Source organism: Talpa occidentalis, unplaced genomic scaffold (assembly GCF_014898055.3).
Source record: "Talpa occidentalis isolate TD23 unplaced genomic scaffold, MPIMG_talOcc4v2.1 talOcc4.3, whole genome shotgun sequence".
In the NCBI taxonomy this organism is placed as follows: Eukaryota; Metazoa; Chordata; class Mammalia; order Eulipotyphla; family Talpidae; genus Talpa; species Talpa occidentalis.
Window position 1 is genome coordinate 53,359,711 of NW_023603184.1, and position 15,398 is coordinate 53,375,108.

A 15,398-nucleotide genomic window follows, 5' to 3' on the forward strand; every position below is an offset into this window, starting at 1 on the left:
AAATTACAGACTAATCTCCCTAATGAAAAATCCTCAATCTCCCTGATGCAAAAATCCTCAACAAAATCCTTTGCTCCTAATGCCTGCAAAGACTTATTTTGGACTAAAATGCTGCATCTGGCTGAAAACATGCTTAGTGAAAGACTTACTTATATGTTACTTTTCTCAAGAAAGTAAGTACAATACACAGATATCTCAACTCTGTAACACTCTCTTGATATAAGAAAAAAACACCTGTGTGCCAAATGACTCCAAAGAATGGTTTTGGTGAAAGTACTGAATCTCACTGAAAACATGAATTAACAAATTTGCTAAATCACTCAGCAAATTTGCTGAATCACTCTGAAATCATGCTCTAACTGTGAAAGTTCAAAATTTCATTATTTATTTATTTATCTTCTTATTTATTTATTTATTTATCTTTCTTATTTATCTTCAGAAACTAAGAACATATACTGATTTTTCACTTCTGTGTTATCACAGTCTCCTCTTAAGAGAAAACTTTTTGAAATGCATCCAAAGCATTTTCATTGAAAATTCTAAATATGTGTGATAGCATGTACTACCTCTGAAAGTTCTTTGTTTTGTTCAAAGACTTCCTTCTATGTATTTTTTTTTTCCAGAAAGTCATTTACAAAGATCTCTCACTTTCTAGTTTTAACATTTTCTCCTTATGCAAAAAACACTTGTTTTCCAATATCTCCATAGTGTGCTTTTGGGCCAAAGTGTTGTTTCTCTTGTTATACATATTTTAATGCTGAAAGTCCAATGTTTCTTTGAATGGTTTAATTATATTGACTTTTCTGTAGAATGTTAAGTAGAACAAGGAGATAGATATCTCCCTACCGCATTTTAACATTCTCTTGTTATGAGCAAAAAAAAAAAAAATTGTATTCCAAATGCCTTCAAAGAGTGCTTTTGGCTGAAAATGCTGAATTACTTGGAAACCATGTATAACTCTGAAGTTTAGTGTATAGTTGTAAAAGTTACCTCTCTGTTACTTTTCTCGGGAAAGTAAGTAAAATACACAGATATCTCACTTTTGTGTTTTAACATTCTTATGAGAAAACCACTTATTTGCCAATGCCTCCAAAGAGTGCTTTTGTATGAATGTGTTTTTATCTCAGAGAAAATATGTTCTAACTGAAAGAGTTGCAGAAATAAAATCTAGCCTTTTACCAAGGCAAGAGAAGAACAAGTGGTACTTCAGGAATGGTGAGGTGAAGAGAAGGTTTATTGGTCATGCATGAGGTCTCAGACCTGTGTAGCACTGTAAGGTCTGAGCACCAGTCAAGAGACAAAGGGTCTTTTTATACATAACCATCTTCCATTGATAATGTAGGTCAGTGAGCACAGAAGTTCTTGACAAAAGGGGGAGACATGCAGATATCCAAGGATGACCTGGGAAATCAATCAGCCTGGCCAGTTGTTCCACTGTGTTAGAATGTCACCTCCTTTACATATGTTTATTAAGGAAGCAAACTTGTTATTTACACTTACTTTGCATTATTTACTGCACCGGGCCTAGGACTCCTTATCAGGAAACAGGAAAGATTTTATTTGCTTAGCAGTTCTCTTTCAAAAGTTCAATGCGTTTGTGAGAGAGTTACTTATATGTGACTTTTCTCCAGAAACTACATAACATATACACATATCTCCCTTCTGTATTTTCACATTCTCTTCTTTTGCAAAGAAACACTTGTTCTCCAAACACCTCTAAAGTGTGCTTTTGGACCAATATGATGAATCACTCTGAAAACATGTACTATCTCTGAGAGTTCTAAGTTTAGTTGAAATTACATTTACTTGCATTTATGTGGCTCATACCAGAAAGTATGTAACGTACAAATATCTCACTTCTGAATGTGAGAATATCCCACATTCTCTTCTTACACGAAAAACAATTTTTTTCCAAATGCCTCTAAAGAGAGCTTTTGGGTAAGAATTCCAAATCACTCTGAAAGCATGCGCTAACACTTAAGGGTCAATGTTTAGTTTATTTTTTAAAAGATTCATTTTATTTATTTATGCATACAAGAACTGGGTTACAGAGTTGCTGGAGGTGAGAGGACTCACCAAAGATAGAGTGGGGAACAGAACAGGCCAATTGACTGAAATGCACTGCTGAGAGGAGCAGCAGGTGAGACAGGAGAGGTGTTGTGCCATGTGGGACACTTCCCTGGCCAGAGATTCAACCTGTGCTGCAGTGGCTATGGATTGCTTCATTTTAACCCTGCAATTTAACCCCTTGCACCACCAGGGAAGCCCCTCAATGTTTAAAGAGTTATTTATATGTGACCTTCTCCAGAAAGTATCATATACCTATGTAAGAATTCTGTGATTTACCATTCTCTTGTTATGAGAACACCAATTGAATGCCTCCCATAATTGCCGCTGGGTGTAAATGCTAAATCAATCTGAAAATATGCACTAACTCTGAAAGGTCAATGTTTAATTGAAAGAATTATTTATATACATGACTTTCCTTCAGGAAGTAAGTAACATACAGATATCCTACTCAGTGTTTTAACATTCTCTTGTAATGAGAAAAAAAAAAAAAAAAAACACTACATTTCTGAAAGGTCAAAGCAGGGGACAGGAATGCAGAAACCTACCAGGGGGCAGGGAATCAGAAGCCCACCTGGAAAAAAATCAGACAATAAACCTTTTCCCGCCCTACAAAACTTTTCCTGCCTTGCAAACCCAGTTTCCCATTGACCTCTCCTCACCCTATAAAAGCCTGCCTCCCCCTGGCAAAGGGCACAACTTCACTGACCCCCACCTTGGGTCTGTAAACCTCACCTGGGGGTGCAATAAAGTTTCCTGTCTGTAAGAAACTTGGCCTGGCTCTCCTTTTCTTTACAGTGCCAATCCTTTCAATTTCCAAATGCCCAGTAATAGTGTTTTTGGGCTAAAGCATTGTGTTTCTGTGTGAAAAGCATGTTACAACTCTGAAAGTTCAATATTTAGTTGAAATATTTACTTTCATGTGATGTTTCTCCTGGAAGGAACATATACTGACATCTCAATTCTGTGTTTTATCTGTGTTTATTTTTTTCATCAATTCTGTGTTTTATCTCAATTCTGTGTTTATCAATGCAAACAGTATTTCTCCAAATGCTTCAGAAGACTCATTTGGGAAAAAGAGTTGTTTCTCTAGGAAAATGTTTTCTACCTCTGAAAGTTCAAGGCTTAGTTCAAAGAGTTAACTGCATGTGACTTTTCTCCAGAATGTGAGTAACGTATACAGATATCTCACTTGTTTTAACATTCTCTCATTATGAGAAAAAAAACAGTTGTACTCTACATTCCTCCAAAGAGTATCCTTTGTCACAAATGCTGATCACTCTGAAAATATAAACTAACACTCTAAGGTCTATGTTTAGTTGAAAGAGTTATTCATATGTTACTTTTCACCAGAAATTGAGTAACATGTATATATATCTCATTTTTGTGTTTTAACATTCTCTTGTTATGTGAAAAACCACTTACACTCTAAATGCCTCCACTAGGTGCCTCTGGGGAAAATGCTGAATCTTCTGAAAATATGCACTAATTCTGAGAGTAATTAGTTTACTTGAGTTACATTTATGTGACTCTTCTCCAGAAAGTGTGTAACATGCAAATAAATCAATTCTGTTTTTTTAACACTTTCTATTTATGAGATAAAATATTTGTTCTTCATATGCCTCCAAAAAGTGATTTTGGGTGAAAATGGTCAGTCACTCTGAAAGTATGTACTAACTTGGGGAGTTCGAAGTTTACTTGAAAGAGTTTCTTATGATCCTTTTCTCCAGAATGTAACTAACATATAGAGCTATCTCATTTTGTTGTCTTAACAGTCTCTTTGTATAAGAAAAAAAAAAAAAACAAACAAAACACTAGATCTGCAAATGCTATATTATTTTTGTGAAAGTGCTATTTCTGTAGGAAAATATTTTCTGACTCTGCACTTCAATGTTTGCTTGAAAGCATTACTTGCTTTTTTACTTTTCTCCAGAAAGTAGCATATACAGCTATCTCACTTCTGTGTTTTAACAATATTTTCTTTTTTAGGTGAAAATGTTACAGCACTCTCAAAACCTGCACTAACCCCAAAGTTCAAAGTTTAGGTTGGAATAATTACTTATATGTGACTTTTGTCCAGAAAGTAACCAAAATACACCAATATCTTACTTCCGTGTTTTAACATTCTCTCTCTTCTCTCCTTTTTTTTTTTTTTTTTTTTTGGTGGGACCCTCGCCGGTGGCAGGGGATCAAACTGGCGCTGCAGAGGCTGCAGGCAGCTTTGCAACCCAGCGCTCAACCCGCTGCGCCACCAGAGGAGGCCCTTAGCATTCTCTTTTAATGAGAAATTACACTAAATCTCAAAATACCTGTAAGAGTGCTTTCTGGTAAAAGTGGCATTTCTCTAGAAAATATATTTTAACTGTGAAATTTCAATATTTAGTTGAAAGGGTCACTTGTCCATTACTTTTCCTCCAAAGTAGGAAAGATAGTCAGATTTCCTGCTTCTTTGTTTTAACTTTCTCTTGCAGTTAGAAAAAAAACATTGGTTTCTTTATGTTTCCAAAGGGTGCATTTTGGCAAACATGGTGTTTTTCCTTGAAAACATGTAGTGACTTTAAAAGTTGAATGTTTAGATGAAAATCTTCATTCAATGTTTAGATGAAAAACTTACTTGTCAGTGACTTTTCTCAAAAAAGTAAGTAACATAGTCAGATATCTCACTGATACATGTGCTTTAACACTGTATTGTTTTCAGATGAAACACTTGCTCTCCTTTTGAATACAAGAGTTGTTTTTTGTTTTTTTTTTGGTGGGGGGGAAGTGCTGAATCATTCTGAAAAGATGCTCTTCCCTCAGAATGTTCAAAGTTTATGAGAAACTTATTGTCAGTGACTTCTCTAAATGGGTACAAATATAGTTCGATATCTCATTTCTGTGTCTTAACATTCACTGGTTTTGAGAAAACAAACGAAAACAACAACAATGATAACAACAAAAAAAAACCAACAAAAACCCACTTGTTCTCCAGATAATACTTCTGGGTGAAATCAGTGCTTCAATGTATTTGAAAGAATTCCTTGCTAGTGACATTTCTCCAGAAATTAATAACATAGTCACATGTTATAACGTAGTCACATAGTCACACTTCTGTGCTTTTACTTTCTCTTGCTGTCAGAAAAAAACACTTCTACTCAGAATGCTTCCAAAGGGTACTTTTTGGTGAAAGTTTTGTCTTGAAAACATGCACTAACCCTGAAAATTCAAAGTTTAGTTAGTTGAAAGTCATACTTAATAAGTGAATTTTCTCCAGAAATTAAGTAACATAGGGAGCAATCTCACTTCTTTACTTTAATGTTCTCTTGTTTTCAGATGAAACACTAGTGATCCAAATGCTTTCTAAGAGTAGTTTTGGGCAGAAATGCTGACTCATTCTGAAGTCATGAACTATCTATGAAAGTTCAATGTTTAATTGAGTTACTTCTCTGGGATAGAGATCAACATGATGGGGAAGAAATGCTACAAGTAAGTTCTCCCATAAAAACAATTAATAGGGAGAAAAAGTAGCAGGTCCCTGTGAGAACTAGGACAAGTAAGATAAACTAGTGATGCTGGCAAGATACCCAAAGAGGAAAGTTGTGCTAACAAGGACGAGAAGAGAAACTTTCTACCCCCACCCCCACCCACAAAGCCCACACACTCGGCTAAGAGAAAGGAGAAAAAAAAAAGCAAGAACAAACTAAAGCTCAAGCAGGATAGTGAGTGGAAAGGAACTACTGTGGGCACTGCACCCACAGCCAGGAACTGTGGGGAATTGGGTGAGAATTGCCATGGGGGTGAATGAACAGCACTGGGTAATTGCAAACTTGGCACCTTTAGAGGAAGATAAGGATTCCACAGAGAAACCTGAAAATAGCCCAAGGCCAGGCAGTAAGTGTGCAGAAAAGTGTGTGTGCATTTGAAATGCATACATGGATTGTGGTTGCCCTGGTTCCGCCCCCATGATCTGTGATTGTGGGGAGACACATGGGAACCATCAATGGGGTGAATGACATTCACTGTGTAATCAAAAACCAAGTAGCCGGGCATGAGAGCTGGGTGCCAAAGGCACAATATCTGTGGGAACTGACCTGGCATGCTGCCCACATTTCAGATCTGAGAGCTTTGGAGCTGAAAACCAGGGTGTGAAATTCGGGACATGGGATCCCCAAGACTGTGGGACACAAGGCAGACACAGCACCCCCACACCAGTGAGATACTCCACACCCCCCACCCCTGTTCCATAGAGACCTACCAGGGAAAAGTACAGTTCTAGAAGGATACTAGGGAAAATATCTGGTGCCACCAAGTGATCAGAACAAAATCACTAAATACCTGATAGTTGGAAGCCAGGGATTCCAAAACCACCCTCTGGCTCTGACAGCGGGTGGCCCACCCAAATGGGGTTGAGAAGGAAAATGAATGAACATGGAGCAAGACTACTGAAGACACCACATGACAACCCACATTCTGGAACTGAGAGCTGGGTACAAGATCCGAGGCATGGGACACAGCATAACAGTGGGCCTGCACCTGGTGACAGCCAGAATTTTGAAGCTGAGTGCCTTGAAATGGAGAACTAGAGCATAGAATTCAGGATGAGGCATCCACACAACTGTGGGAACAGCACTAGGTGAATATGGGGCAAACACAGGATGCAGCATGAACAATAGCCCCTGTGTTGAAGTGCTCTCCTCCCCCATTCCATTTCCCAGAAAACTAATGGGAAAAAACATAGGTTGGAAAGTACAGGTCTCTAGTGCCAGAACAGAATAAAATAACCAACCAGCTGATAGTTGGAAAGCTGGGACTCCAAGACTCCCTGCTGGAACTGAGTACATACAGAGGGAGGAAACTGTAAGGGACAGTGCACAGCAATACAGCCACAGCATCAACACCCTGATGGAACTTTGGCCTAACAATGCAGGCATCTGTCTGGTAAGCAGCCCAGGCAAAACTCTTCACCTGCCCTTATCTTGGCTAGACCCTGACAGCGGACTCCGGCCATCAGGACTGAGAGAAATACCAGTGGTGTGACCCCTGGCTGAGGGCATTTTTTTAAGTTAGTTGGAAAACAGGCAACAGGTTTGCTCCTTTACCCAGCCCCACACGGTTTCCTGCCCCTAACCCCTTATTAGGAGAAGAGAGCTTCATTACCAGTCACGGTGTGGGCCGGGTGGCGCCAGGACTCTCCCTCCCGGGATCAGCACCGTGGACAGCTCCCTAGAGTGGATGCAGTAGGCGAGTCCTCAGGCATGGTGGTGGGGGTATGAGGGGCCTGGGCGGGGTCTGCCTGGGTCCCTGGGGAGGGGGCTGGGCTGGGTCCGTGAGTGGGTGCTCAGGTGTGCAGGGGGCCCGTGGACAGCCGCCCCTGGCCGGCCCCAACCCTGAACTCATGCGGGGGTGAGCTGTGAACTGGTCCCTCACCCACCACCCCAGTGCCCACTACACCTCCTCTGCCTACGTCACGTGGCTCCTGTGCCCAGTACATGTGACTTTCACATGGCTCCCACTCCTGATACATGTGACAGGGGAGGCCACATGGTTGATGCACCAAGTACATGTGTCTGGTCACATGTTACCCAGGATGGTTACACGTGACAGGTTAGTTCACAATGGCTCCTGTGCTCAGTACACATGACTGGTCATGTGATTCCTGTGCCCAATACACGTGACAGTGGCAGTCATGTGGAACCGTGCCCAACAGGTACCTGTGACAAGGGAGGTAACATGGCTACCTTGCCCAGTCCACAAGACTGGACACATGTAACACACGCCAGGTACTTGTGGCAGGGAAGGTCACGTGGTTCATTCATCAGTACACGTGACTGGTCATGTGGCTCCTGTGCCCAATATACATGGCAGGGGAGCTCACTTGATACGTGCCCAGTATACATGACTGGTCTCTTGTCACTGGTGCCCAGTACACGTTTCAGTGGCAGTTAGGTGGTTCCCACGTCACTGGTTATTTGTCAACTGTGCATGGTACATGTGGCAGGGGAGGTCACGTGGTTCATGCATCCAATACACGTTGGGGGTCACATGTCACCCGTGCCCAGTACAAATTTCAGTGGCAGTCACATGGCTCCCATACCCAGTACATGTAGCTCACAGTGCATGGTGGTTACATGGCTCTATAGCCAAGTACATGTGACTGGACACTTGTCACCATGCCAGGCACACTGACAGGGGAGGTCACATGGTCACATTTCCAGTGATTGGTCACATGTCACCCCTGCCTGCTACCCATGACAGGGAATTTCACTTTGTTCATGTGGGCAGTACTCATGACTGGTCAAGTGACAACCATGCCAGAACATGTTTCAGTGGTTGTCATGTGGCTCAATGCCCACTACACATGACTGGTCACATGGCTCCCGTGCCTGACATGTACTCGTGATAGGGGAGGTCACATGGTTCACACATCCAGTACACCTAACTGGTCAAATATCACCCGTGCCTCATACATGTGAGAGTGGCCATCATGTAGCTCCCGTACCTAGTACACGAAACTGGTCACATGGCTCCCATGCCTGCCAGGTACACATGAAGGAGAAGCAACATGATTCACACATCCAGTACATATGACAGTGGCCGTCGTGTGGCTGACATGAAATCTACATGTGACTGGTCACGTGGCTCCCATGCCCACCAGGTACACGTGACAGGGGAGGGCAAGATGTTCACTCTTCCAGTATATGTGAATGGCCACGCATCTCTCACACATACAGTACATGTGACAGGGCAGTTCACTTGGGTCACAAGTCCAATACACATGAATTGTCACGTGGTAACTGATTCCAATACACATGGCAGGACGGTTGCGTAGCTCACGTGCCCACTACATGTCACTGGTCTCATGGCTCCTGTGCCCAGTACATGTGCAGGGTAAGTCATGTGGTTACTAGTCCAGTACACGTGCCTGGTCATGAGTCATGTGTGCCCAGTACACATATCAGGGGGAGGTCAAGTGTTTCACGTGTACATTATACTTGACTGATCACGTTTCACCCACACATGGAAAATGTGGCAGGGTAGGTCATGTGGCTCCCCTGCCCAGTACATGTGACAGGTCATGTGTCACCTGCACCAGGTACTTGTTTCAGTGGTGGTCACGTGGCTCCTGTGTGAATTACACATGATGGGTCACGTGGCTCCCACTCCAGGTACATGTGAAAGGAAGGTCACGTGGTTCATGCACCAGTACACATGACTGGTCACATGGCTCCTGTGTCCAGTATATATGATATGTGCCCAGTATACATGACTGGTCTCTTGTTACAGGTGCCCAGGACACATTTTAGTGGCAGTTATGTGGCTCCCATGCCCAGTAAATTTGACTAGTCATTTGTCACCTGTGCACAGTACATGTGGCAGGGGAGGTCATGTGGTTCATGCATCCAGTACACGTTGGGGGTCATATGTCACCTGTGCCTGGTACTTGTTTCAGTGGCAGTCATGTGGTTCCTGTGCCCAGTACAGATGACAGGTCACACGGCTCCCACTCCAGATACACGTACAGGAGAGGTCACAATGGTTCACATGTCCAGTACACATGACTGGTAATGTGACCCCCACTCCCAGTAAACGTTACAGTGGAGGTCACATGGTTCAAAGCACCCAGTACATGTGACTGAACACATGTCAGTTGTGGATGGTACACATTTCGGTGGCAGTCAAGTGGCTCCCATGACCAGTACATGTAAATCATCACTTGGCTCCTGTGCATGGTAAAAGTTTCAGTGGTGGTCACATGGTTCATGGGTCCAGTATATGTGACTGGTCATGTGGCTCCCATGCTCGCTGGGTACACATGTCATGCAAGGGAATGTTGTTCATGCTTCCAGTGCATGTGACTGGTCACATACCACCATGGCAGTTGCATATTTCAGTGATGTTCACGTGACTCTCCAGCCAAGTACATGTGACTGGTCACGTGGCTCCTGCACCTGGTACACATGACAGGGTAGGGCAAGTTGTTCATGCTTCCAGTACCAGTGACTGTTCATGTGTCACCCACTCTGGGTACACATGACAGGAGGGGTCATGTGGTTCACTTGTCCATACATGGGACTGGTCAAGTATGCTACACATGACAGGATGGTCACTTGTTGCATGTGTCCAGTACATGTGACTGGTCTCATGGCTCCCATGCTTGGTACATGTGACATAGGAGGTCATGTAGTTCACATGTCCAGAACACATGACTGGTCATGTGTCACTGGTGCCCACTTTCATGTCCAGTACATGTGACTGGTCATGTGTCACCCACGACTGGTATATGTGACAGGGAAGGTCACGTGGTTCACATGTCCTATACACATGATGACTGGTCATGTGTCACCTGCATCGGGTACACATTTCAATGGTGGTCGCATGGCTCATTTGCTCAATACATGTGACTGATCACGTGACTCCCACATCTGGTACACGTGACAGGGGAGGTCACAAGGGTCACACATAAGTACACATGACTGGGCACATGTCACCCACACCCAGTACATGTGATAGTGACAGTCACTTGACTCCAGTGCCCAATACCGTGACTGGTCACATGGTTCCCTCGCCTGCTGAGTACATGTGACAGGAGATGTTAAGTGGTTTACACATCCAGTACATGTGACTGTACACATGACTGTTCACATGTTACCCACGCTGGGTATATGTGAATGGGGAGGGCAAGTGGTTCACATGTCCACTACATGTGACTGGTCACATGTCACCTGCCACCCCCCAGTACACATGACAGGGTAGTCACATAGCTCCGGTGCCCAGTACAGGTGACTCATGCTCCCTTGCCCTCCAGGTACACTTGACAGTAGAGGACAAGTAGTTCACACATCGATGCCACATGACTGGTCATGTGTCACTGGCTCTGGGTACACGTGACAGTGAAGGTCCTATGGTTCCCATGCCAGTACATGTGACTGGACATGGGTCACCCATACTGGGTACACCTTTCAGAGGTGGTCACATGTTCCCTTGCCCAGTACTCATCATAGGTCACATTTCACCTGTGCCTGTACACCTTTAAGTGGCAGTCAGGTGGCTCCAGTGCCCGGTCCACGTGACTCATCATGTGACCCATGCGGGTTCACGCAACAGGGGAAGAAAGGTGGCATATGCGCCCAGTACTCCTGGCTGTTCATGTATCATCTGCAATGGGTACATGTGACAGGAATGGTGATTTGGTTCATACATCCGGAACGCATGACCAGTCATGTGGCTCACATGCCCAGTAATCATGACAGTGGCAGTCTTGTGGCTCCAGTGCCCAGTACACATGACTGGCCATGAGGCTCCCTCACCCACTGGGTACACAGGACAGGAAAGGTCACGTGGTTCATTCATCCAGTACATGAGACTGATGCATCCATCCCCGCCTGATACATGTGACAGTGGAGGTCATGTGCTTCCATCCCCAGTGCACGTGACTGGTCATGTGGCTCCTGTGCTGGGTGCTGGTGATAGTTTCACTTCTTCTTTCCCTATTTTTATTCCCTGTATGTCTTTATCTTGTCTTATTGCCCTGGCTAGAACCTCCAGTATTATATTGAAGAGCGGAGGTGAGAGAGGACATCCTTGTCTTGTTCCTGATCTTAAAGAAAAGGCCTTCTGCTTTTCACCATGGAGAATAATATAGGCAGTGGATTTGTCATATATGGCTTTTATCATGTTAAGGTATGTTCCTTCTATCTTGAGAATTTCAAGGGCTTTCATCATAAATGGCTGTTGGACTTTGTTGAATGCTTTCTCGGCATCTATTGATATTATCATAGGGCTTTTATTTTTCTTTTTGTTGATGCATTAAATTTCACTTAATTGATTTTTGTATGTTGAACCATCTTTGTGCCCCTGGGATGGTTCCCACTTGATTATGGTGTACTATGCCTTTCATGCTTTGTTGAATTCTGTTGGCAAGGATTTTGTTAAGGATTTTTGCATCAGTGTTCATGAGGGAGATTGGCCTGTAATTTTCTTTTTGGCACTGTCTTTGTTTGGTTTTGGTGTAGTGTAATGTTGGATTTGTAGAACGTATTTGGTAGCATTGCTTCTTTTTCATTTTTTTGAAAGAGTTTGTGTAGGACAGAGACTAATTCACTGCTGAACGTTTGGTAGAATGCATTTGTGAAGTCAAGTAAAAACAAAAGGGCCTGGACTTTTGTTTTGGGGGAGTGCTTCAATTACTGCCTCAATTGTGCTGCTTGTAATTGGTCTGTATAGGTGTTCTATTTCTTCTTAGTCGACTCTTGGATGTGTATATCATTCTAGGAATTTATCTATCTCTTCTAGGTTGTTGAATTTGTTTGCATATAAATGTTTATAGTAACCTCTGATTATTCTTTTGATTTCTACTGAGTCTGTTGTGATTTCTCCTCTTTCATTTGTAATACTATTTATATGTCATTTATCCCATTTTTTCTTTGTGAGCCTGGCTAGAGGTGTGTCTATTTTGTTTACTTTTTCAAAGAACCAACTTTTGTTTTTGTTGATCTTTGGATTGTCTTTTTTAATTTCCATTATGTTTATTTCTGCTTTGATTTTTATCATTTCCTTTCTTCTACTGGTTTTAGGGTTTTTTGTTGTTCTGTTTCTAGTTCTTTGAGATGTGAGATTAGGTTAATTCTTAGAGTTCTTTCTTGTTTCATGATGTGAGCCTGTATTGTTATATATTTTCCTTTTATTACTGCTTTTGCTGCATCCCATACATTCTGGAAAGTGATGTCATCCTTGTCGTTCAACTCAAAGTATTTTTTTGAATTTCTTCTTTGATCTCCTCATTAGTCCAGTGGTCTTCCAGTAGTGTGGATTTCAATCTCCATGAAGTGGGAGGGTTCCTTATTTGCTTTGTTTTCATGATTTATATCTAGCTTGATGCCTTTATGATCAGAGAAGATAGTTGGAATGATTTTGATTTCATGTATCTTTTGATGTTTGTCTTGTGGCCCAGTATGTGATCGATTCTGGAGAATGATCCATGCACACTTGAGAAAAATGTGTACTTGGATTTTTTTGGGTGCAGTGTCCTATAGATGTCTGTTAAGTCCATGAGTTCTATGCCTTTATTTAAGACTCTCGTGTCTTTGTTTATTTTTTGTCTCGTTGATCTGTCCATTGGTAAGAGTGTTGAAGCCCCCACTATATATGTATTTTCTTTAATATCTGTTTTCAGAGCTGATAATTATTGTCTAATATATTTTGGTGCCCCTTCATTTGGTGAGTATATGTTGATGAGTGTCATATCTTCCTGATGTATTGTACCCTTGATCATAATGTAGTGTCCATCTATGTCTCTTTTTACGTTTTTTAATTTGAAGTCTACTTCATCTGATATAAGTAATGGCTGTTCCTGCCATTTGGTCCATTTGCTTGTAGCATTTTGGTCCATTTGCTTGTAAGCATTGTTTTCCAACCTTTTACTTTCAGTCTGTATTTATCTTTTGTGGTTAAATGTGTTTCCTGGAGACAGCAGAAGGTTGGATTTTTGTTTTTTAATCCAGCCTGCTACTCTGTGTCTTTTTATTGATGAGTTTAATCCATTTACATTTAGAGTTAATATTGATATGTTGGCATCTGCGTTTGACATTGTGTTTGTCTTTTTTTGTGATTTTATTCCTTGCTTTATTCTGTTCTTCTTGTTAATTCCTCTGTTGGTTTTGGCTTTAGGACTTCTTGTAGAATTTTTTTGGAGTGAGGGTTTAGTTGTAATGAATTTCTGGAGTTTCTGTTTGTCTGAGAAGTTCCACATATTTTTCTTCATATAGGAAGGATAGCTTTTTCAGGGTAAAGTATTCTTGGCTGGCATTTGCTGTCTTGAAGTTTGCTGAATATGTTACTCCCATCTCTTCTTGCCCGTAATGTTTCTTCAGAGAAGTCAGAAGTTAACCTGATTGGTTTTCCCTCATAAGTTATCTATTTCTTCCCCCTGGCCAGTTTCATTATTTTTTCCTTGTCCTGGACTTTTTGAAGTTTTACATTAGGTGTCTTGCTGTAGATTTATTTGCATTATGGTAATTGGGAGTTCTTCTCATGGCTTGTATATCTATATTCATCTCCTTTATCATGCTTGTGAAGTTTTCTTCAATTATCTCCTTGAATGATTTCTCAGTTCCTTTGTCTTTCTCCTCACCTTCTGGAATGCCTATAACTATTACATTTCTTCTCTTCATGGAGTCTGATAATTGTCTAAGAGTCTCCACATACTGCTTCATTTGCACTTCTCTCTCCTTTTCTCTTGTGGCTTTTTTTATTTCTATATCTTTGACAGTACTGATCCGTTCTTCCATTTCATCGATTCTGTTTTCATTGCTTTTCCCAGAGTTCTTTATCTCCTCTAGTAATCTTTTTATCTCCTGCATTTCTTTTCTTTCCTTTCTTAAGTTCTCAATTTTGTTCTTCATTTTAGTGATTATTTGTGTCAAATCATTTTTTGCCTTTTGTTTTCTTTCTGCTTTTTAATGATGATGATTATTAATTCTCTATCTGATAGGCCGAGAAGTTCTTCCTTGTCATTGTTGAGCTCTGGTGACTGTATTTCTTTTTGTGGTGTGTCCTCCTGCTGGCTTGCTTGATTATTTATATTTTTTCTTCTCCCTGTTGTTTGCTTTCTAATTAGTTCTATGTGTTGGGACGTTGTGCCACTGGTTTTGGCTGGCATCTCTTTGGAGTGCTCCTTTAGGGGTGTTGGAAACTGTTTACCAGACTGAGACCAGCACTAGTAGGCCAAAACTCCACCAGGGTGTTGATGCTGTGTTGCTGGGCTTTGTTTCTTACAGTTCCTTCCCTCTGTATTTACTCAGTTCCAACAGGGAATCAGCTAGTTGGTGATTTAGTTCTGGTCACGAGGTGGCACGAGAGGCCTGTACTTGCTGATCTGTGCTTTTCCCCATGGTTATCTGAGTAGCGGAGGTGGGGCGGAGGGGAGCCCCTCAACACAGGGGCTCTTATTCAAGCCAGGTGCTGTGTCTGCCCGTGTTCACCCTGTGTTGTTCCCAAAGCTGTATGGATCCCACACTCTGAATTCTGCACTCTAGGTCTCAGTTCCAGGGCTATCAGATCCAAAACGCTGGCTGTCACCCTGTGTAGTGTCCGCTGTGGATAGCAATGCCCATGCCCCGGATCTTGTACCTAGCTCTCAGTTCCAGGATGGGGTCTTGCTCCATGCCTTATTTCCTCCCTTGCCCCCGTTTGTGTGGTCCACCCTCTCTCAGGGCCTGAGTGTATTTTTGGGCTCCTTGGTTTCCAACTACAGGGTGTTGGTGATTTTTTTCTGGTCACTAGGTGGCGCCAGAGCTCTTTCCTAGTGTCCTTTGGTAACAGTGTTTTTTTTTTTTTTTTTTTTTTGTGGCCAG